The sequence below is a fragment of the Somniosus microcephalus genome, chromosome 3 (genome assembly GCF_052327205.1).
Source record: "Somniosus microcephalus isolate GS21.2 chromosome 3, FLI_Smic_1.0, whole genome shotgun sequence".
In the NCBI taxonomy this organism is placed as follows: Eukaryota; Metazoa; Chordata; class Chondrichthyes; order Squaliformes; family Somniosidae; genus Somniosus; species Somniosus microcephalus.
The window spans coordinates 196,473,386-196,497,817 of NC_140989.1; the positions used below are offsets into that span (position 1 = coordinate 196,473,386).

A 24,432-nucleotide genomic window follows, 5' to 3' on the forward strand; every position below is an offset into this window, starting at 1 on the left:
ATGTTAGTGAGGAGGGCTTTGCAGGGTCGACTGGGCTGATTGTTGTGTCCGAAGTTGGTGCCAAGATTGATGCCGGGTGGTCCATCCGGTTTTATTCTTATTATTGTTTTCTGTAGCGGTTTGTTACAACTGAGTGACTTGCTAGGCCATTTCACAGGGCAGTTAAGAGTCAACCACGTTACTGTGGGTCTGGATTCACATATAGGCCAGACCGGGTAAGAACGGCAGATTTCCTTCCCCAAAGGACATTCGTGAACCGGATGGGATTTTACGACAATCTGATAGTTTCTTAATCACCATTACTGATACTAGCTTTTTATTCCAGATTTTTATTTAATTAACTGAATTTAAATTCTACAGCTGCCGTGGTGGGATTTGGTAATCTAGGCCTCTGGATTGTCAGTCCAGTAACATAACCACTATGCTACCATTCCCGGCAATTTGCTGTTAAACTTGAGCTGATCCAAAACTCGGCTGCCTGTGTGCTAACTCGCACCATATCCTATTCACCCATCATCCCTGTGTTCACTGACCTACTACATTGGCTCCTGGTCTGGCAATGCTTCGATTTTAAAATTCTCATCCTTGTTTTCAAATCCCTCCATGGCCTCGCCGCTCCCCATCATTGCACACTCCTCCAGCCCTACAATCCTCCGAGTTATCTGCACTCCTCTAATTCTGGCCTCTTGAGCATCCTTGATTTCCTTCGCTCCACCATTGCCAGCTGTGCCTTCCGCTGCCAAGGCTGTAAGCTCTGGAAATCCCTCCCTATTGTGTCAGCTGTGGCTTAATTGGTAGCACCCTCACCTCCGAGTCAGAAGGTTGTGGATTCAAATCCCGCTCAAGAGACTTCACAGAATCATAGAAAGTTACAGCACAGAAGGAGGCCATTTCGGCCCATCGGGTCCGTGCCGGCCAACAAAGAGCTATCCAGCCTAATCCTACTTCCCAGCTCTTGGTCCGTAGCCCTGCAGGTTAGAGCATCCCAAGTGCACATCCAAGTACTTTTTAAATGTGGTTAGGGTTCCTGACTCTGCCACCCTTTCAGGCAGTGAGTTCCAGACCCCCACAACACTGGGTGAAGAAATTTCCCCTCAAATCCCCTCTAAACCTTCCACCAATTACTTTAAACCTGTGCCCCCTGGTTTTTGACCTCTCTGCTAAGGGAAATAGGTCCTTTCTATCCACTTTATGTATGCCCCTCATAATTTTATACACCTCAATAAGGTCTCCCCTCAGCCTCCTCTGTTCCAAGGAAAACAGACCCAGCCCATTCAGTCTTTCCTCATAGCTAAGATTCTCTACTCCCGGCAACATCCTTGTAAATCTCCTCTGTACCCTCTCTAGTACAATCACATCTTTCCTGTAATGTGGTGACCAGAACTGCACGCAGTACTCTAGTTGAGGCCTAACTAGTCTTTTATACAGTTGAAGCATAACCCCCCTGCTCTTGTATTCTATGCCACGGCTAATAAAGGCAATCATTCCGTATGCCTTCTTAACCACCTTATCTACTTGGCCTGCTATCTTCAGGGATCTGTGGACATGCACTCCAAGGTCCCTTTGTTCCTCTACACTACAGGAAACTTTGGTTTATCCGGAGGTTAACTGTCCGGAATGCTCGATCCACCGGCAAAATTCAGGATTCGGTTCAGTAAGTTTTTTTCTTTTCGTTGCTTTTTTTTCACCAGTCAGGCTCTGCAAGGTCTAGCTAAAGCTGTTGCTTAGCTACAGAGATGCTTGCAAGCTACGGCTGACTGTTTAGAAGACAGGGTTTGTTGCTAGATACGGAGCTCAAAAGCTCCGTATGTTTTAACATTAGCGCTGGTTTGTCCGGTAGTTTTGATGGGACGGCAACAGCTCAGTCCCGTCGGTGCCGGATATTACAAAGTTTCCTGTACTCAGTGTCCTACCATTTAATGTATATTCCCTTTCCTTGTTAGCCCTTCCCAGACTTGAGCACAAAAATCTAGGTTGACGCTCCAGTGCAGTGCTGAGGGAGTGATGCACTGTCAGAGGTTCCGTCTTTCAGATGAGATGTTAAACCGAGGCCCCGTCTACCCTCTCAGGTGGACGTAAAAGATTCCTTGGCACTATTTCGAAGAAAAACAGGGGAGTTCTCCCCGGTGCCCTGGTCAATATTTATCCCTCAATCAACATAACAAAAACAAATTATCCAGTCATTATCACATTGATGACTCTTGTTACAGGCAATTACCTATTAAGTCATTGGTTGTGCTTCCTTTCTGAAAGGGGCACAACCAATAAAAATTGTAACTTAACAAAAAAGTTTAAAGGAAACTTAACAAATTAAATTAAAATGCTACATCCATGGGTAATGATGCAGTCCAGTGCCCACTGGTCATGGAAGTATCACATTGCTGTTTGTGGGAGCTTTCTGTGTGCAAATTGGCAAATACAACAGTGAATACACTTCAAAAAAAGTACTTCATTGGCTGTAAAGCACTTTGGGATGTCCGATGGTCGTGAAAGGCACTATAGAAATGCAAGTCTTTCATTTACACCTCTCCGCCTCGCCACGTCTCCTCCTTTAAGACGCTCCTTAAAACCGACCTCTTTGACCAAGCTTCTGCTCATCTGTCTCTTTATATTAAAAAAAACTAGGAACACTCAGCAGGTCAGGCCGCATCTGTGGAGAGTTCACGCTTCAAGTCAACCTGAATAGATAAATGCAAGTTATTGTTAAATTAAACACATTAATCAAAAGCAAACGGCCTGATTTTATTTTGACGAACTATTTGTGTGTGTGGAGCGCCGCGGTGATCTCCCGCTAACAGTGAGGGATTTGGCTGCAAAGTGGGCCGAGGCGGGAACTGACTGTGCGCCGCCAGTGTGGGCAGGGGGACTGGAGAGAGCGGGGGACCACTGCACGCGCTGCATGCTGGGCGCCGAGGACCCGGACGTGCGCCAGGCAGGCTGAGGAGCGAGCGGAACGGGAGCGCGCCGAGAGGGTCAGAGGTCGGCGGGTGCGGCTCTCACCGCTTGCGGGTTGAGTAAGTGGGCGGGTGGAGTCACTGCTCTCGGTCAGGCGGGCTGGGGGCCGCCTGAGAGAAGAAGACCGAGGGAGCGAGTGAGCACAGGAGCAGAGCGGCAGGTGAGTGGCCTACCCTGGCATCTACCCTCTTTCTCAAGCTTGTCCTCGGGTGGATCTATCCGCCGTGGCTCACTGGGTAGCACACTCTGTCTCTCACACACCTCCTGAGGGTTCAAGTACCTCTAGAGGCTTCAGCACAAAAATTCAGGCTGACACTCCAGTGCAGTGCTGAGGGAGTGCTGCACTGTTGGAGGCGCTGTCTTTTGGATGAGATGTTAAACCGAGGCCGCATCTGCGCTCTCAGATCGGATGTAAAAGATCCCACTAAAGCACATCGTCAGGTCACTATCACATTGCTGTTTGTGGGAACTTGCTGTGTGCAAATTGGCTGCCTTGTTCTCTGTTACAACAGTGACTACACTTCAAAAAGTACTTCATTGGCTGTAAAACGCTTTGGGACATCTGGTGGTCATGAAAGGTGCTATAGAAAGAATGAAAGACTTGTATTTCTATAACTAAAGTTGTAAAGTTGTACCTGTGCTCATTGTCTCCTCCCCTCTGTAGACATCTACTGTTCACAAATATCAATATACCTGGGGGAGAATGAGTAGGATTTTGCTTCTGTTTTTGCTCTGTGCTTTCACTTCTTTAACTGCAGGATTTTTTTCTTTTACCTCTTGACTCACCATTTATTTCTTTTTTGTATATTTTTCTTTTGGATTTCCTTTCATTTCTGATCCCTGCTGTTTCTCAGCGTTCCCCTAGAGTTCGATTTGGGAGTTTATTCCAAATCCCTTAAAATGGGTCTGCCTCTTTGTTTAGTTCCTATCCCAACCTCAGCCAGTTGGCCTATAACACCAGTTTATTCTCACCGTAAAGTTTCCCATTACAGAGGTGGCTCAGGTTGCCTCACCTCCCAATGGCATTTCCCGATGATCACGGTGAGGCCAGATGGATAAAGTTTAAAAATTCAGTTTTATAAATCACACCCAGCATTTGACTGTTAGCTTTGTAAATAGCCCATTTAAATCTGTAGCAAGGTTTAGGTTAGGTAAGTTGGGTAAATAAGAGAATATCAAACTTGATTGGTTTTCCAAAAGTCCTTGAAGGTGACTTTTCAACATTGCACCTTCAAAAATGTAGTGTATTTTCAATGTGACAAGTTAAAGAACAAAGTTTGCTGCATTGTACATTTAGCTCTGTGACCAGAGTGTGTGTCAGTGACCATTTTAAAAATCAAACTATTAAACGAATATGTTTTTGAGGAATTAAGATACTGGTGACATCAGTTTCCAAACTGAGCAGTGGGAGGGAGGGAGGTTGGTTACCATGCATCCTGAAACAACAAGATGGCTGAAGCACTTTGTTAGTGACTGCATCCTTGGCAGTTCTAAATAAGAGAGCTTGTATTATCTGATTCAGAACTGGCATTTAAAATGAAGTCACCAATGTTGAAACCCTTTAACCATTGTTCCGAATTCCTTTAAGCGTAGCAATACAAACATGACTTCTTAATACTATTTAATTGTATATTTCTGTTTGACTAATTTTTACTGTGAATAGCAGTTTTTTCTCTCTAATATTTGGTAGATACTGCAATAAAAATACAAGATATGATCCTTGTAGTCTCTGAAACTAGACAATCGATTCCTACTTTATGTTGCTGTATGGTATGAGCGCCACAATATATTGAAGCAGCTCGTTATTACAAAGTTCCATAGATACAAACTTTCAGCAAAAGTAAAACAAAAAACATTGGATGTGAAACTGACAAAGTGCCTAGTCAGCAGCATGCTTTCCTGGGGTCAGGCAGCTCGGGATCAGTCTTTCGGTTGTTCTGAAGTTGTAACTGTAATTGCTTTCAGTGGGCTTTTAAAATAGTTTTCATGAAATATGGGTTCAGGTCCATTCATTTGAGAGAAGTTCTTGGCTCCCTTATGAGTCATTTAGTCTTGTGCATTCATGTGATCTTCTCCACATCTGTCCCTGTCATTAAGTATCCATTATTTCTCACTGGTTATGTAGTTTTATTTTGAACTCCGTTCCTTCTAATTAATGCTGTTGATGAATAGTCACTGAAAGATTCGAACTTCAGTTTACCCTTTATCTTAATTCTCTCTTCATAACCAGCCAGCACAATGTCAGGGTGGGTGAGAGCAGGCTATTCATTTCAAGCAGCAAAGCTTTAGTATCAGCCACTTGCTGTGGTCAACTGGACAGGAAGCCAGCTGTTCCTAAACACTGCAAATCCTGCTCCAATGCTGCTAGATTGTGTACAACAGTAGTTAAAGGTGGCTTGATTTGATTTATCTCTTCTCTCTTTCCCCCCCCCCCTTTCCTTGGAGAAGGATTACAGTTCCACTTGTCCAATCACCAAAGCTGAGATTAAGAATTTACAGTGTGGTGTCAACCTCTAGTGGCACATTGCACTGGGACACTAACGTTCTGTGCCATCCAAAGCTGTTTTCTTTGACTATTTGCTCGTATTACCCTTTTCTTTTGAACACATTCAAATGGGGTTCTTTGCTTAATCCCCCATACAAATAAATAACTTCTGAAATCTAGTGCTCTTTTTACTAGCCAAAGAAGAGTTAATTTCATTTGCAATTATTAGTAACAGTTTAGTTTTTAATGAATTTAAGAATCAAGTCCAGATAATGTTATAATAGGCCTGGAGTAGTAGATCTTCAACTCCAGTGTTATCTTGGTACCGTTGTTAACTGCTGGGCATCTAGAGAAAATTGAAGTGAACCGTGGAATGACTGCAAGCAGAGTGAGCAGTGCAGCAAGCTATTCAGCTGTCCAATAGTAGTGTGTTGTGCAGTGGGGTACTGCCAGAAGGATTTTAGATTTTGCAGTTAACACCAAATAGTTATTGGCAGGGCTTGAGAAATTCAGGCACTTTTTTTGTTATCTCTTCCAAGTCTAATTGGAGAAGTATCTTGAAGACAAACACATTAACTGTTTGAAGGTGGGCTAGATGGGCCTATAGTCTCGTCTGGTCTTGAGATTTCCTGGCTTAGAAATTCGATAAGGCCCGCAAAGGGTGGTGGCACCGTGGGGCAAGATTTGCCGATCTCTATCTGTCTATCTCCTCTGAGACTTTCTTGTACAGCTATTTATAATATCTCTCTCTCTCTCCATATCTATCCTGAGACTTTACAGTGCAGCATACTGAAAATGGTGCATTCCAGTCCTGTACAAAGTGACTTCCGATCAGTAGGTGAGTCAGATTGAGAGATTTAGTGCTGTAGTTTATCAATTTACATTGATTGCAAGAGGTAAGCTGGGTTGGTCTGGCTCAAATTCTAACCTCTCCATCCTCATCTGCCCCTTTCTTCTCTTCCTGTGTGTGAGATACTGGTAAACTAAGTACTGTGTCCAGTTCTAGTTGCTGAGACATGGGAGCCATTTAAGGGTTCTGAGAAAGGTTGAGACTGGCCTAGGACATCAGCGGATTGAGTTATGAGGATAGACTGGGGAGACTTTGACTTTTTCAGCCTTGAAAGGCGATGACCTTGTAGAGAAATACAAAATGGCAGTTCTGGAACCCTGCTTGAAAACAACTGAGTGAGCTGAACAAGGGTCGCAGTTTACATTACTCAAATACAAATTCAGGGCAAATGTTAGCAAGTTCTTCACACACTGAACAACACATGGAATAGACAACTGGATAGAATAGTGAGAAACCAGAACTCTGGAATTGTTTAAGAAACAAGTTGGGTGTTGTAATGCAGAGAATCTATGGTCCTTTTGGATGGCCGAACAATGATGGCTATCCTCAACTGTGTCTATTTTGTAACCTTATAATTAGAAAGAAAGCCTTGCATTTATATCATTATAGTGTCAGGAGTGCCGTGTCGGGGATAAAGTAGCTTTTCAAGTGGCCTGTGGACTGCCATTACAGTTAACTTTGTTAAGTGCTAAATGAACCCACGCATTCTGCTGTGTAGAGCCTCGGTTCCGCTGTGTTTTAAAAAAAATTCATTTACGGATTCTGGGTGTCGCTGGCAAGGCCAGCGTTTATTGCCCTTGAGAAGGTGGTGGTGAGCCATCACCTTGAACCACTGCAGTCCGTGTGGTGAAGGTACTCCCACAGTGCTGTTAGGTAGGGAATTTCAGGATTTTGACCCAGTGGCGATATATTTCGAAGTCAGGATGATGTGTGACTTGGAGGAGAACTTGGAGGTGGTGGTGTTCAATGATCCCTGTAAGCTGCGAGCCCGCGTGGCGCTCCAGGGATCCTGCGCAGCCGGCTTTTCAATACAAAAACTGCGCATGCGCGGTATTTTGAAAGGGACATGCGGCGACAAAAAAAATTACAGGGAACATTGGTGGTGTTCCCATGCGCCTGCTGCCCTTGTCCTTCGAGCTGGTAGAGGTCGTGGGTTTGGGAGTTGCTGTCGAAGAAGCCTTGGCGAGTTGCTGCAGTACATCTTGTAGATGAACATAAGAAGTAGGAGCAGGAGTAGGCCATACGGCCCTTCGGGCCTGCTCCGATATTCAATGGGATCATGGCTGATCCGAACTTAGACTCACGTCCACTTCCCTGCCCGCTCCCCATAACCCTTAATTCCCTTATCAGCTAGGAAACTGTCTATCTCCGTTTTAAATTTATTTAATGTCGCAGCTTCCACAGCTCTCTGGGTTAGCAAATTCCATAGATTTACTACCCTCTGAGTGAAGAAGTTTCTCCTCATCTCAGTTTTAAAACAGCAGCCCCTTATTCTAAGATTATGCCCCCTATTTCTAGTCTCACCCATCAGTGGAAACATCCTCCCCGCATCCACCCGATCAAGCCCCCTCACAATCTTATATGTTTCGATAAGATCGCCTCTCGTGCTTCTGAATTCCAATGAGTAGAGGCTCAACCTACTCAACCTTTCCTCATAAGTCAACCCCCTCATCTCCGGAATCAACCGAGTGAACCTTCTCTGAACTGCCTCGAGAGCAAGTATATCTTTTCTTAAATATGGAAACCAAAACTGTACGCAGTATTCCAGGTGTGGCCTCACCAATACCCTGTATAACTGAAGCAAGACTTCCCTGCTTTTATACTCCATCCCCCTTGCAATAAAAGCCAAGATTCCATTGGCCTTCCTGATCACCTGCTGTACCTGCATACTTAACCTTATGTGTTTCATGCACCAGGACCCCCAGATCCCTTTGTACTGTAGCACTTTGCAGTTTCTTTCCATTTAGATAATAACTTGCTCTTTGATTTTTTTCTGCCAAAGTGCATAACCTCACACTTTCCAATATTATATTGCATCTGCCAAATCTCTGCCCACTCACTTAGCCTGTCTATGTCCTTTTGCAGGTTATTTATGTCCTCCTCACACTGCTTTCCCTCCCATCTTTGTATCGTCGGCAAACTTGGATACGTTGCACTTGGTCCCCTCCTCCAAATCGTTAATACAGATTGTAAAGAGTTGGGGTCCGAGCACTGACCCCTGCGGAACACCACTAGTTACTGATTGCTAACCCGAGAATGAACCATTTATCCCAACTCTTTGTTTTCTGTTAGATAGCCAATCTTCCACCCGTGCCAGTGTATTACCCCCAATCCCGTGATTTTTTATCTTGTGCAGTAATCTTTTGTGTGGCACCTTGTCAAATGCCTTTTGGAAGTCCAAATACACCACATCCACTGGTTCCCCTTTATCCACCCTGTTTGTTACGTCCTCAAAGAATTCGAGCAAATTTGTCAAACATGACTTCCCCTTCATAAAACCATCCTGACTCTGTCCGATTAAATTATGCTTATCCAAATGTCCTGTTACTGCTTCCTTAATAATGGACTCAACATTTTACCAACCACAGATGTTAGGCTAACTGGTCTATAGTTTCCAGCCTTTTGTCTACCTCCCTTTTTAACTAAGGACATTACATTAGCAGTTTTCCAATCTGCTGGGACCTTTCCTGAATCCAGGGAGTTTTGGAAAATTATCACCAATGCATCTGCAATCCCTACCGCTACTTCTCTCAAGACTCTAGGATGTAAGCCATCAGGTCCAGGGGATTTATCCACCTTAAGTCCCATTATCTTACCGAGTACCATCTCCTTAGTGATTTTAATCGTGTTTAGCTCCTCCCCCGCCCCCCCCCCCCCCAACCCACCATAGCCCCCTGTTTGTCCAGTGTTGGGATATTTTTAGTGTCCTCTACTGTAAAGACTGATACAAAATATTTGTTCAGCGGATTTGCCATCTCCATGTTCCCCAGTACTAATTTCCTGGTCTCGTCCTCTAAGGGACCAACATTCACTTTAGCCACCCTTTTTCTTTTTATATAACTGTAGAAAGTCTTGCTATCTGTTTTTATATTTTTTGCTAGTTTACTTTCATAATCTATCTTCCCTTTCTTAATTAATCTTTTAGCTATTGTTTGCTGGCTTTTAAATGCTTCCCAATCTTCTATCCTCCCACTAGATTTGGCTACTTTATATGCTCTTGTTTTCAGTCGGATACTATCCTTTATTACTTTACTTAGCCACGGATGGCTGTCTTTTCTTTTACGCCCCTTTTTCCTCGGAATATATTTTTCTTGACAGTTGTGAAATATCTCCTTGAATGTACACCACTGCTCCTGTACCGTCTAACACCTTAATCTATTTTCCCAGTCCACTTTAGTCAACTCTGCTCTCATACCTTCATAGTCTCCTTTATTTAAGCTTAGTACGCTGGTTTGAGATCCAACTCTCTCACCCTCCAACTGAATTTGGAATTCAACCATGTTATGGTCACTCATACCCAGGGGATCCTTTACTAGGACATTTTTTATTAATCCTGTCTCATTACACAGGACCAGATCTAAGATTGCCTGCCCCCTGGTTGGTTCAGTAACATACTGCTCAAGGAACCTGTCCCTAATGCACTCTATGAACTCTTCCTCAAGGCTGCCCTGCCCAATTTGATTTGTCCAGTCAATATGAAAGTTAAAACCTCCCATGATTTAGCTGTTCCCTTCTTACAAGCCCCAATTATTTCCTAATTTATACTCCGACCAATAGAGTTGCAACTGTTAGGAGGCCTATAGACTACGCCCACTAGTGACTTTTTCCCCTTATTATTCCTTATCTCCACCCAAACTGTTTCACTATCCTGATCCTTTGACCCAGTATCATTTCTCACTATTGCAGTGATTCCATCCTTTATTAACATAGCCACCCCACCTCCCTTTCCTTCCTGTCTGTCCTTCCTAATAGTCAAATACCCCTGGATGTTTAGTTCTCAGTCATGGTCACCTCGCAGCCATGTTTCTGTAATGGCCACCAGATCATACCCATGTGTAGTTATTTGTACCGTCAACTCGTCTATTTTGTTACGAATGCTGCGTGCATTCAGATAAAGAACTTTTAAATATGTTTTGTGACAATTTATTCCTGCTTTTAGCCCCTTTACTACTTTACCTTTATCTTTATATATTCTGTCCCTTCCTGACACGCCCAGGATGGTACACACTGCAGCCACGGTGCGCCAGTGGTGGAGGGAGTGAATGTTGAAGGTGGTGGATGGAGTGCCAATCAAGCGGGCTGCTTTATCTTGAATGGTGTCGAGCTTTTTGAGTGTTGTTGGAGCTGCACTCATCCAGGCAAGTGGAGAGTATTCCATCAAACTCCTGACTTGTGCCTTGTAGATGGTGGAAAGGCTTTGAGGAGTCAGGAGGTGAGACACTCGCCGCAGAATTCCCAGCCTCTGGCCTGCTCTTGTAGCCACAGCATTTATGCGGCTGGTCCAGTTAAGCTTTTCTTGTAGGCGATAGACATTGCCTGGCACTTGTGTGGTACAAATGTTACTTGCCACTTACCAGCCCAAGCCTGCATGTTGTCCAGGGCTTGCTGCATCCGGGCAGGACTGCTTCATTATCTGAGGAGTTGCAAATGGAACTGAACAATGTACAATCATCAATGAACATCCCCACTTCTGACCTTATGATGGAGGGAAGGTCATTGATGAAGCAGCTGAAGATGGTTGGGCCTAGGACACTGCCCTGAGGAACTCCTGCAGTGATGTCCTGGGGTTGAGATGATTGACCTCCAACAACCACCTTCCTTTGTGCTAGGTATGACTCCAACCAATGGAGAGTTTAACCCTGATTTCCATTGTCTTCAGTTTTATTAGGGCTCCTTGATGCCAGACTCGTTCAAATGCTGCCTTGATATCAAGGGCAGTCACTCTCGCTTCACCTGGAATTCAGCTCTTTTTTTTGTCCATGTTTGAACCAAGGCTGTAATGAGGTCGGGAGTCTTGTGGTTTTGGCGGAACCCAAACTGCGCATTGGTGAGTAAGTGCTGCTTGATAGCACTGTCGACGACACCTTCCATCACTTTGCTGACAATTGAGAGTAGACTGATGGGGCGGTAATTGGCCGGGTCGGATTTGTCCTACTTTTTGTGGACAGGACATATCTGGGCAGTTTTCCATTTTGTCAGGTAGATGCCAGTGTTGTAGCTGTACTAGAACAGCTTTGCTAGAGGTGCGGCTAGTTCTGGAGCACGTCTTCAGCACGATAGCTGGGATGTGTCAGCTGTGGCTCAGTTGGTAGCACCCTTGCCCCTGAGTCAGAAAGTTGTGGGTTCATGGCCCACTCCAGAGACTTGAGCACAAAAATCTAGGCTGACACTTCAGTGGAGTGCTGCACTGTCGGAGGTGCCGTCTTTTGGACAAGATGCCCTGTCTGCGCGCTCGGGTGGATGTAAAAGATCCCATGGCACTATTTTGAAGAAGAGCAGGGGAGTTATTCCCAGTGTCATGGCCAATATTTATCACTCAATCAACATCACTAAAGCAGATTATCTGGTCATTATCACATTGCTGTATGCAAATTAGCTGCCAATTGCTACAGTGACTACACTTCAGTAAGTATTTCGTTGGCTGTGTACTGCTTTGGGACATCCTGAGGTCGTGAAAGGCGCTATATAAATGTAAGTTTTTCTTTGTGTTGTTGGGGCCCAAAACCTTTGCTGTATCCAGTGCGTTCAGTTGTTTCTTGATGTCATGTGGAATCGAATTGGCTGAAGACTGGCTTCTGTGATGGGGGGGGCCCTCGGGAAAGGCCGAGATTCACTCTGCACTTCTGGCTGTAGATGGTTGCAAACGCTTCAGCCTTGTTTTTTGCACTCCCATGCTGGGCTCCACCATCATTAAGGATGTGGATGAAAATGGAGTTGTCTCCTCCGGTTAGTTGTTTAATTGTCCACCACCATTCATGACTGGATGTGGCTGGACTGCAGAGCTTTGATCTGCTCCAATGGTTGAGGGATCGCTTAGCCCTGTCTATAGCATGCTGCTTCTGCTGTTTAGCATGCATGTAGTCCTGTGTTGTAGCTTCCCCAGGTTACATAGCAACATAGAAGATAGGAGCAGGAGTAGGCCATTTGGCCCTTCGAGCCTGCTCCGCCATTCAACGAGATCATGGCTGATCATCCAAACCCTAGCACCTGGTCCCTACACCGACAGCCATCCCACCCAAGTCCTATCCCTGTAACCCCACGTATTTAATCCCCCCCTAACACTAAGGGCCAATTTTTGTCATGGCCAATCAACCTATCCCGCACATGGTTGGCACCTCATTTTTAGCTATGCCTGGTGCTGCTCCCGGCATGCTCTTCTACACTCCTCATTGAACCAGGGTTGGTCCCCTGGCTTGATGGTAATGGTAGAGTGAGGGATATGCCGGGCCATGCGGTTACAGATTGTGGTGGATTACAATTCTGCTGCTGCTGATGGCCCACAGCGCCTCATGGATGCCCAGTTTTAAGCTGCTAGATCTGTTCTAAATCTATCCCATTTAGCATGGTGGTAGTGCCACACAACACGATGGAGGGTGTCCTTAGTGTGAAGACGGGACTTCGTCTCCACGCGGAGGTCACTGCGACCAATGCTGTCATGGACAGATGCATCTGCGACAGGTGGATTGCTGAGAACGAGATCAAATAGGTTTTTCGCCTCGTGTTGGTTCTCTCACCACAGGCGAAGTCTGGCAGTTATGTCCTTCAGGACTCGGCCAGCTCGGTCAGTAGTGGTGCTACCGAGCCACTCTTGGTGATGATCATTGAAGTCCCCCACCCAGAGTACATTCTGTGCCCTTGCTACTCTCAGTGCTTCTTCCAAATGGTGTTCAACATGGAGGAGTACTGATTCATCAGTTGAGGGAGGGCAGTAGGTGGCAATCAGTAGGAGGTTTCCTTTCCCATGTTTGACCTGATGCCATGAGACTCCTAGGGCCACTCCCACCCAACTGTATACCACTGTACAACCACCTCTAGTGGGATAGGACATAATGGGATGGTGATTGAGGAGTCTGTGATGTTGGCTGAAAGGTATGATTCTGTGAGTATGACTGTCAGGCTGTTGCTTGACTAGTCTGTGGGACAGCTCTCCCAATTTTGCCACTAGTCCCCAGATGTTAGTGAGGAGGACTCTGCAGGGTCGACTGGGCTGGGTGTGCCTTTGTCATGTCTGAATCTGGTGCCTAGGTTGGTGCCGGGTTGTCTGTTCAGTTTTTTTCTTCTTGTTTTTAGTAGCGGCTTTGAAATGGCATAGGCCATTTCAGAGGGCAGTTAAGAGTCAACCACATTGCTGTGGGTCTGGAGTCACATATAGGCCAGACCAGGTAAGGACGGCAGATTTCCTTCCCTAAAGGACATTAGTGAACCAGATGGATTTTTACGACAATCTGATAGTTTCAAGGTCACCATTACTTTTTATTCCAGATTTATTTAATTGAATTTAAATTCCCCAGCTGCCGTGGTAGAATGTGCAGTCCAGTAACACAATCACTGTTACCGTACCGGTTTCTCTTGTATTATCTTTGATCTGGAAGCATTGTAATGTTTCCATCGATATAGTGCTTTGCTGCTAGGAGTGTTGTTGCTGTGTCACATGTTCGCAGTGGACCAGAACAGGAACTAGATTTTGGACAAAGAGACTTGCATTTATATAGCGCCTTTCACAAATTCAGGACAACTCAAAGTGTTTTACAGCCAATGAAGTATTTTTGAAGTGGAGTCACTGTTGTAATGTCGGAAACGTGGCAGCCAGTTTGAACACCGCACGCTCTCTCAAACAGCAATGTGATAATGACCAGATAATCTGTTGTTTGTGATGTAGGCTTAAGGGAAGTATATCGGTCAGGACACTGGGAAGAACGCACTTGCTCCTCTTCAAAATAGTGCCATGGGATCTTTTACGTCCACCTGAGAGGGTAGACGGGGCCTCAGTGAAAAGACAGCACCTCCAACTCTCCCTTAGTACTGCACGGAGTGTCAGCCTAGATTTTTGTGCTCAAGTCTCTGGAGTGGGATTTGAACCCACAACCTTCTGACTCAGAGCATGCCTAATTAGAACTGTCAAATAGTGCTGGTTTTGGAGATTCAGGTCATGAACTCTTGTATTGAGTGATTGCCGAGTAACCTAATTAGGAAGGATGTAGTTTTATTTATTTGTTTTCGCCTGGATGAAGTTGAGAATTATAAGTATTGGCCCAAAAATTACTGTCAATATAACAGCGTGGCTAGTGGTGCTCGCCATTATTTAAGTGCAAATTCCTCAGCAACTTCAGGCGAGCGCAGGTATGCGATGAAACACACATCGAGAAGTTGCTGTTAGAGATGCGCCGCTCCACTGTTAGCTTTGCGAAAACAGCATCTCGTTGTCTAGCTCCCAATTCAAATGCATTGAGTGGCCTGAAGTTCTTGTACTTGCACGGTAGCTATCAAGTAAACTTGCAGCAGAAAGTTAAGTCAAGTCATTTCCCTTTTAATGATGTGATAAGTGTTAATTACAGCCAGTCAACCCCTCTGGCACTGAAAATTAACTATTAGCAGTGTGGAGTCTCATTCCTTCAGCTTTTAATTATGTTGGAGATTTAAAAAAAATTCAAATCTAATTTTTTAAAAACTTTTTCTTCGTCTCTTTTTCTCTTCATACAAAATCTTTCTTTCCTCTTTATTTCTCTTTTTGTACCTGATTTGACATTGAATTCACATTCTAATTTATACTTCCTTGTTCGGACCATGCACTGTTAATTTCGCAATACTTCAATCTGATTGGTTTGGTTAAAGAGCTACACAGTTGCTTACTCAGTTCACCTAAATCCCAGGAGCCCTGTAGAGGGCGCCGCGCTGTTTCCATTTTGCACTTCCAGCAATTTGCCATGCAAAATATAATGGAGATGAATTGGGTATGGGCAAGTCTAAGTAATGGCGGGCGCCGTTCGCTGATCAGCTACTGGAATCTTTGGGCAATGTTATTTACATCTAAAACACTGAATTCTGGATTTTGTTTGTGATTTTTAGCTACCAGTTCAGAGTTCTACTTATAGTATTTAAACATAAGAACATAAGAAATAGGAGCAGGAGTAGGCCAATCGGCCCCTCGAGCCTGCTCCACCATTCAATAAGATCATGGCTGATCTGATCCTAACCTCAAATCTTCTATCACTCTGCATCCACCCGAACCCATGTGATCTCCCGGGAGAGGCGAAAAACCAGATAAAGACCCAATGGCCAATTTGGGAGAAAAAAATCTGGGAAATTCCTCTCCGACCCATCTAGGCGATCGAAATTCTTCCAGGAGATCACTCTGTCCCTATATTTTCTACAGTACTTGCCTTCTGTAAAGGCGATCTCCACCCCAGCCAGGAACAGGAATAAAGATGCTTTTCTGTTATTCTGTACCTCACTTTGTTTAAGATTGAATCACTGACATGCTCAAATCCTCGAGGAGAATGTGATTATTTTTGTTGAACATATTGAATGTTTTTGCAATTCTCTCATTCTTCTGCAGCTTGCTGGAGCTGAGTGTCTTCGATATTTTGGGGGAAAAAAATCACAAAAGGATGATCACCTTTTAAGATGTCCTCTTAATTGGAGGCAGTCACTCCCCATGTATCTAGCCCTGGTCTCGAGCAATGTTACGGTCTTTCAGTTTGATTTTCCCAGCATACGGCAAGTGTTCTTTGAGTGGACAGATGTACTCAATCTTAATTTAGCAGCACTGACTTATCAACTCAGTTAAGTTTTCTGATTCTTTGTGGAAATTTATTAATCATTATTTCAATTTCTTCAATTCTTTGCGTTCAACAAGAAACGGCTGTGTTTAATATCGGATTGAGGTGCACTTGGCCCTTCACTGCCTTTGACTGTTGTCTTTGCTGTCTATTATCAAGGCATTTGTGACCGGCTTGGGCTCTTCAGCTCATACCAAGCTGAAATGGCTGTGAAGGTGGCAAGACATCGTCGGGGAGAAAAAGTAGAAGTTCTGCTCAACCCAACACTCATTGCGATGTCCAAACATCCTCTGTTGTGCCAGTGCAATAAGCATCCTTGACACCAGCTACTTCAGCATCAATTGGCTTGACTCATCCTTTTTGATAGTGAAAGGCTTTTTGGCAGAGGGCCATAACTCTTAAAGGGAAAGGAAAGTTGAGGAAAGAGGCACTTTCCACGTAAACGTTTCCATAGTGTTAATAATAGTGCTGTTTTTAAAAGTATAAATATTTGTCTTACAATTTTTTATGATCAGGAGCCGCTCCCTTGGTGTGTGTCACAATGTAACTTGGTGATTAAATCTATCGCCAATAGAGGAATCCGTTTTCTTGAAACTAGCTAAAATCACACCGACAACTCTTGAAATATTAATAAACAGGAGAGCTTGTTTGTCAGGATATTTTAAGTTGCAAGAACATTTTTTACCCTTCCCTGTAGCAAACATCTTTACCATGGTGTCAGCAAATTAAAGAACAGCATTTAGGGAGCCACTCTTGTTAGATCCGTGTATCTTAATGTTGTGTCCTTCAATAATCAGACAACAGACTGCAGGGAACGATTCAACAGGTGTTTACTGAATGAGGGTTACTCTAGAATTAACTGTACAGATCACTACTCAGGGTTTATATACAGGTGTGGTCACTGCCGGTACTACAGTATACAGGAGCTGTAAAAAGTAGTTCTCTCCCTCAAGGTATATATACATTACATACATTACAATTCCTCCCCTTTTAGATTAACAGTACCATAATACTCATTTAACAATTAACATTTTTAATATACAATGTTCTATGAAAATAGTCCATTCATATATTCAGTCTCTGGGAAGGCTTCCTGATTCTTTCTGGATAACGCCTTTTCCGAGTGTCTCGCTCTTGGTGCGGAGGCGATTCTAGCACCCTGTCGTCGGTTGATTCATCAGCTTCCGATGCTACTGTTTCTGGGGTAGATGCGACCTGTACGTCGGGTTCATCACCAGGTACGTATGGGCGAGGCATGGGGTTGACTTGTTCCTGTGACTCTAGGATCTGGTCAGCATGGCGTCTCACAATGTTCTCCCCAACATCCACTGTGTACATTAGTGGCCCCTGCCGTGTGCATATCGTTCCTGGTTGCCATTTCTCTGTTCGGTAGTCGCGGGCCAAGACTGGTTGCCCTACATTGAAGCTCCTTGTCGGCTTCTCATTGATGTGCTGGAATTGCTTACTCTCAACATCTCTTCGTACATTTGGTCTGAGCAAATCCAGACGAGATCTCAACCTTCGGTTAAAGAACATCATGGCTGGGGCCTGGTTGGTGACTGCATGTGTCGCATTTCTGTAGGCTAACAGGAAATTGTCCACCTTATGCTGCAGTGGCATGTCGTCATCGCACATGGCCTTTACTGCTTTTTTAAAGGTTTGTACGAACCTCTCAGCCAATCCATTTGTGGCTGGATGATACGGGGCGGATGTGTAATGCCTTACCCCATCCCTTTTCATAAATCTTCGAAACTCTTCGGACACAAACTGTGGTCCGTTATCGGAGCAAATCTGCTCTGGCAAGCCGTTCCTGGCAAAAATGGTCCGTCGGACTGCAAAAGTTTTCTCCGTGGTGGTGGAGGACATTTTGATCACCTCAGGCCATTTCGAGTGCACATCCATGGCTATTAAAAACATTGAGTCCATGAATGGACCAGCAAAATCAATATGCACCCGTTGCCATGGAGATGAGGGCCACTCCCATGGGTGTAGAGGGGCATGTGGTGGTGCATTTTGGACCTTCTGGCATCCTGAGCAGCTCTTTGTCAGGTCCTCGATTTGCTGATCGATCCCCGGCCACCACACATAAGCCCTAGCAAGGCTTTTCATTTTCATCCCTCCCAGATAACCTTCGTGAAGCTCATTGAGCACTCTCTCCCTTAACTTGGGTGGAATTACCACTCGGGATCCACACATCAAGGTCCCCTGGCATACTGACAGCTGTTCTCTTCTGGATGAGAATGCTGGCAACAGTGAGTCGCCATGTGCTGGCCATCCCTTCACCGTCAAATCATATACCCGAGACAGTGTCGGGTCATTTCGGGTCTCCTTCTCTATACCAGCGTTAGTTACTGGCAAGCATTCAATTATAGTCGAATGAAATATTTTGACAGGATCCACTGCTGGTGCTTCCTCCGCAGTAGGCAGTGGCAGGCGTGATAGCCCATCAGCGTTTCCATGCTGTTTCGTGCCCTTCTACTCGATTTCATATTGGTGCGCCCCTAGAAAAAGGGACCATCTTTGTAGCCGTTGCGCAGTCATAACCGGGAACGCCCTTCTTTGGATTAAAAATGGAGACAAGAGGCTGGTGGTCAGTCAACAAGGTGAACTTCTGCTCGCGCAGGTAGTGATTGAACTTTTTCACTCCCCACACTAGGCTGAGGGCCTCCCTGTCAATCTGGGCGTAGTTACGCTCGGCTGAGGTTAGTGATCATGACGCAAAGGCTATTGGCCTCTCTGAGCCGTCCGAGAATTTGTGCGACGGCACCGCTCCAATGCCGTAGGGTGACGCATCACATGCCATCCGAATTGGTAATGCTGGGTTGTAATGGGCCAATACCTCTTTCGATGTGATTAGTGTTTTGCTCTTCTGGAAAGCTCGTTTACATTCGTCATTCCACTTCCATGGCACCCCAGTTTGCAGTAGGGTGTTCAGTGGGTGTAGTATTGTAGACAAATTTGGCAAGAACTTATGGTAGTAGTTTACCAGCCCGAGGAACGACCTCAGTTGTGACACATTTTCCGGTGCTGGAGCCTTGACTACTGCCTCAATCTTCTCTGGGGACTTATGTAACCCCTCTTTATCGATAACGTGGCCACAATACGAGATCTGTTTTCTAAAAAACTCGCGTTTGGGGCGGTTAGCTCGGAGCCCATATTCCTGCAATCTAGTGAGCACCTGCTCCAGGTTGGCAAGGTGATCACTGTCATTTTCGCCCGTGACCAGGATGTCGTCCAAATAACACTGGGTCCCTGGGATCCCTTGCAGGACTTGTTCCATTGCCCTCTGCCAAATAGCCGGAGCTGATGCTACCCCGAATACCAGCCGATTGCATTGGTAGAGACCTTTATGGGTGTTGATTGTGAGGTATTTTTTTGATGCTTCTACCTCCATTTGCAGATACGCCTGGGCCAGATCAATTTTAGTGAAGCATTTCCCTCCAGATAGCGAGGCGAAAATATCTTCAATCCGCAGAAGTGGATATTGTACGGTGTGAAGGACCGGGTTCACTGTTACCTTAAAGTCCCACAGATGCGAACCTTCCTTGGTTCCCCAGGCGTGCTGCTCAACGACTTTTTCATCACAGGGACGATGGGTGTAGCCCACTCGCTCCAGTCTACCTTGGACAGTACACCTGAACGTTCCAGACTCTCCAGCTCTGCTTCGATGGCTGGGCGGATCGCATAAGGTACCGGTCTGGCCGTAAAAAATTTTGGGCTTGCGTTTTCTTCAATTTTAATCATCGCTGTCATGCCTTTTAGTGTTCCGAGTCCTTGCTGGAACACTTCTTTCGCGTCAGTTAGGATCTTTTGACAGTCGCCCAGGTGTGACGTCGTCATCCTTTTTGTCAGCCACAGTCGGTGCCTGTATGGAATGCCAATCTAGCTGTATCTTCCGGATCCATTCACGTCCTAGTAGTGGTGGTCCTCCATCTGGCAATACAGATAGGTCCATTTTTGGTGTTTCCTTGCCGTTATATATAACGTTCACCCTTATTTTTCCTTTGGGGTAGACTTTTTGCCCCGTGTATGTCTTCAAGACAATCTTTATCTCTCAAGGGTATATGTGAGAATAGCCGCTTGTAGTCCCTTCGGTTTATGACTGTTAGGGCTGATCCTGTGTCCAATTCCATTTTCACTTGGACTCCTGCTATGTTGAGCGTGACCCAGATAGTTTGGTGATCCTCCGTTTTGATCACATTATGTAGTTTCAGACAACCCAGCTCCTTGCTTCCGGAGTCTGTATCACTCTTCTGTTCGTCTGAACTACTCACCGTCACCTTATGTACCTTCTTGTACTTCTCCTGTGGAGATTTCTTGCTGCTGGTTTTCTTTTCCGACCTGCAGACTCTTGCTATGTGTCCTACTTTTCCACACTGTCTGCACACTTTGTCCTTGAACCAGCAATCATTATGGTCGTGTATTGTTCTGCCGCAGCGATAGCACTTCACTGTTCCGTATGACATTTCATTTGTGCCATATTCTTGCGGTCTCCGTTGTATCTCTGCAGCGCCCCGTGCTGCTGCTTCGTGTGATACTGCAATGCTGAAAGCCTTGTCCAGCGTAAGATCCTTTTCTGATAGAAGCCGTTTCTGGGTTCCTTCACTTTGAAGCCCACACACAAACTTGTCCCTTAAAGTATCTGCTAGTACCGTTCCAAACTGGCAGTGTTTCGATAGCTTGCGCAGTTCCGTTAAATACTCAGCATTACTTTCATCTTTATGCTGGTTCCTTTTGTGAAACTTAAATCTTTCTGCTATCCGCAGCGGTGTGGGGTTTAAGTGGTCCTGTAGGATTGACACTGTTTTCAAAATCCTTTTCTACTGGCTTCTCTGGGGTTACTAGGTTTCGTAGTACGCCATACGTTTTTGCACCCATTGAATTCAACAATACCAGCGCTTTCTTGTCATCTGGCACTTCATTCGCCTTGCAGTATACTTCTATGCATTCGACATATGTCGTCCAATCTTCGACTTCATTGTCGAACGCTGTGATACTGCCACTCTTCGGCATTTTTGGGTGTGGTTAGACTGGCTTAAAATGGCGTCTCCCGCGCTGCTGCCAACGCCGCTCTCGGCGGTCCTCGTGGCAAATTGGCGACGCCCTGTGGGTTTCGTGTGCTGCTCCTGCGCTGCTGTCAATGCCACTCTCTCTGCGGTCTCGTGGCAATGGCAGCGCCTCTTTCCCCCCCCCCCCCCCCCCCCCCCCCGTTGACGCTGCTAGGCCCTTGAACACCGACTGCGCTCTGCTCTCTCTCGCCTCTCTCCCCGTTGACGCCGCTCGGTCCTGAACACCAGCTGCGCCCTGTGCGCTCTGCCCTCGCTGTCCGGGAAGGGTCTGCGCAGTACCTGTTGCCAGCCCGTTTCGCTGGACCACCGTGACTGGAAAGCCAAGCCTGGCTCTCGACAGCCTCCCCTGCGATGCTCAAATCTCCGCTGGATGACTGGGCGGTTGCCCGTGGTCGACGCCCGTGCTTCTGGACTCGACCTTCTTCCACTGTTCTCCAGGAGCGAATCCGTGGGAGGTGATGCAGAGTTGCAGGTAGGTTCGAATCTGCCTCGTCGCCAGTGTTAGATCCGTGTATCTTAATGTCGTGTCCTTCAATAATCAGACAACAGACTGCAGGGAACGATTCAACAGGTGTTTACTGAATGAGGGTTATATATACATTACATACATTACAACTCTGACATTGCAGAGAGTAGGGGAATATTTTTGCTATGACTTCTACTCGCATGTCGTATGCAAATTTCTGGCTTTTTAAAAAAAACAAATTATAAAAAAAGAGAAAGCCAGGCATTTCCTGCAGGTATCTTCTCACCCCTAACTGAATTTAGGATTTATTTATCCTTGGGGTTTATTTAAGAGCTGTTAGCCTCTAAATGACTTCAGAAAGGTAAACCATTAAATTAAAGGGACACACACAGGCTATACCTTACTGCACCTTGGCAGAACATTTTGTTCATTGCATGGTATAATATAGCTGGTCTTTGTATTAAAAAACAGTAATTGTGTTACTTTCTATGAGCAATGCCATAGGGAATCTGCTAGTATTTGTAATTTTAAAAAACAAGACTAGAAATTTAAATTTAAGGCAAAATGGTTGTTCCACAAATGTACATAATTGAGACAATGCACACAGCTTCCTCTACCCCCTTCAACATCCAGCCCTGTCCTTTGACTTCTTAACTGATTCACACCCCACCATATCCACAATTTCTACTGTATCTCTGCTCTCCCTAACTTCTCTAGACAAATCTCTTCATTAAACCCACCATCTACTCCCTTAATCTCCTCCTGACCATCCAATTTCCTCTTCTCTGAACAATGCACTCCAACATCACCAACCTATCTCTGTCATCGAACACTATTCATACCTCCTTCAAAAACTGTTAATCCCCTCTCAACAAACCTCTCTCTAGCACTCCGTTTTCTCGAATATGGTCCTATCTTCAACCCTCCCTTTCCAAAGTCCTGGAACGAGTCATTGCATTGCAACTGTGCCTCCATCTGTCTATTTGAGACCTTCAGTCCAGTTTCTGCCACAACCATAACAGCGAGACTGCCCTGATCACGTTGCAAACAACAATGGCTTGTTGTCTCTCTGCATCCTTCTTGATATCTTCGCAGCCTTTGATACTATCGAGCATTCCATCCCTCTCCTCACCTTCTTGGCACTTCTATCTCTTGATTCCATACATACCTGTTGCAACAAAGCCATTACAACTCTTCCAGTAGTTGTTCCTCCTTTGCCTGCAAACTCACCTCTGCTCCATACTTGGTCCCCATCTTTTATCACTTATAGGATACCCCTTGGTGTTGTCATCCAGAAGCATAGGGTCAGCTTCCATATTCCTGGCAACAATGTCCATCTTTACCCCTCTGCTTCATCCATTGATCTCAAGGCTGTTGTTACAATCCCCAACTGCTTGTCTGACATTGACGTGTATGAGCAGAAAAATATCGTCACACCTGAAGCAGGTTTCTTTGGATCCTGTCAGTTAGGTGCCTCTGGCCATGACTCCACAAATTACAACTCATTCAGAATGCCGTGGCCTGCGTCTTCACCTGCATAATACTCACTGGTGTCCTTGCCAAGTCTGGCTCCTCATACAACAGAAAATTGATTTTAAGATCCTAGGATGCTCGCTTTTACTTTCAAATTTCTACATGGTTTTGCCTCATCATATCTTGGTGAACTCCTCCACCTGTACACCATGTGCTCCTCTGACACTGTCGTCTTGTCCCCTGCTCCCTAAGCTCCACCATCTTTCTGCCACTATGCCCCTTGCCCTCTGGAATTCTCTCCCTAAATCTCAGACTTGCTGCCCTGTTTCCCGTTTTTAAAAACCATATGCCTTTGTTACCTCCAGAATCCACTATTTCAGTGCTTCGCTGGCTGGCCTCCCACCTACCACCCTCTGTATACTTGAGCTCATCCAAAACTCTGCTGCCCATATCCGAACTCGCACCAAGTCCCCTTCACCCATCACCCCGAGCTTACTGAGCTACATTGGCTCCCAGTCCGCTAGCTCCTCGATTTATTTTTTAGAATTCTGATTTTTGTGTTGACATCCCTCTATGGCCTCGCCCCTCCCTATCTCTGTAACCTCCTCCGTCTCTACAACCGTCCGAGCTCTCTGTGCTCCTCCAATTCTGGCCTCCTGCGCATCCCTGATGTCCTTCGCTCCACCATTGACAGCCGTGACTCTGGCTGCCTAGGTCCTAAACTATGGAATTCCCTCTGCAAACCTGTCTCACTCCTTTTAAGACTCTCCTTAAAACCTACCTTTTGCTCACCTGTCCTAATATCTCCATGTGGCTTGGTGTCAAATTTTGCCTGATAACGTTCCTGTGAAGCGACGTTGGGAGATTTTACTACGTTAAAGGTGCTACAGAAATACAAGTTGTTACGCCCTTAACTTTTTTCTTTCTTCTAGACATCTTTTCTTTTTGCACTAATCCGTAAAGCACTTTGAGACATCTTTTCTATGTGAGGTTTGCTATAAAAGTGCAAGTTTTCTGCACTCTCCTGACTTGCAACAGGAAGTATTTCTTCCTGTAACTGCATTGTAGGTTTGCATGAAAATTTGGTTGCTGGACTTTGAGGCTTCTGTTGTCTCGAAGCTTCATTACTTTGTGGTAATTGCCATCCAGCCTCTCATCGTGTGAGGACAACTCGGGATATTTGAGGCCAAAACGAAAGTATTTGATGTGTTTCAACCAGCTGAGATTTCCTGAGATAAGAGTGAATATGGTTCCCAGACAATGAACTCCCCTCTGCAAACGCTTACAATTTGTTTTCACAGTTCTGTGCCGCAGGGTAATAGATGGTTTCAAAGGGGAAAAAAAGAGTCTTTGTG

At 45.3% G+C, this 24,432-nt stretch overlaps 1 protein-coding gene across 8 annotated transcripts in view; it reads left to right on the forward strand.

Moving 5' to 3' along the window:
- The first annotated feature begins 2,922 nt into the window (after window positions 1–2,922).
- Window positions 2,923–24,432, forward strand: part of dop1a (DOP1 leucine zipper like protein A) — a 254,369-nt gene continuing 232,859 nt past the window's right edge. For 4 of the 8 annotated variants that reach the window (XM_085982086.1, XM_085982088.1, XM_085982090.1 and 1 more), the window contains exon 1: window positions 2,932–3,115. The gene's annotated coding sequence lies outside the window, so the exon portion shown is untranslated. Of the gene's footprint in view, window positions 3,116–24,432 lie in introns of all 8 variants that reach the window. The other 4 variants (XM_085982093.1, XM_085982095.1, XM_085982096.1 and 1 more) reach the window with 3 other exon arrangements.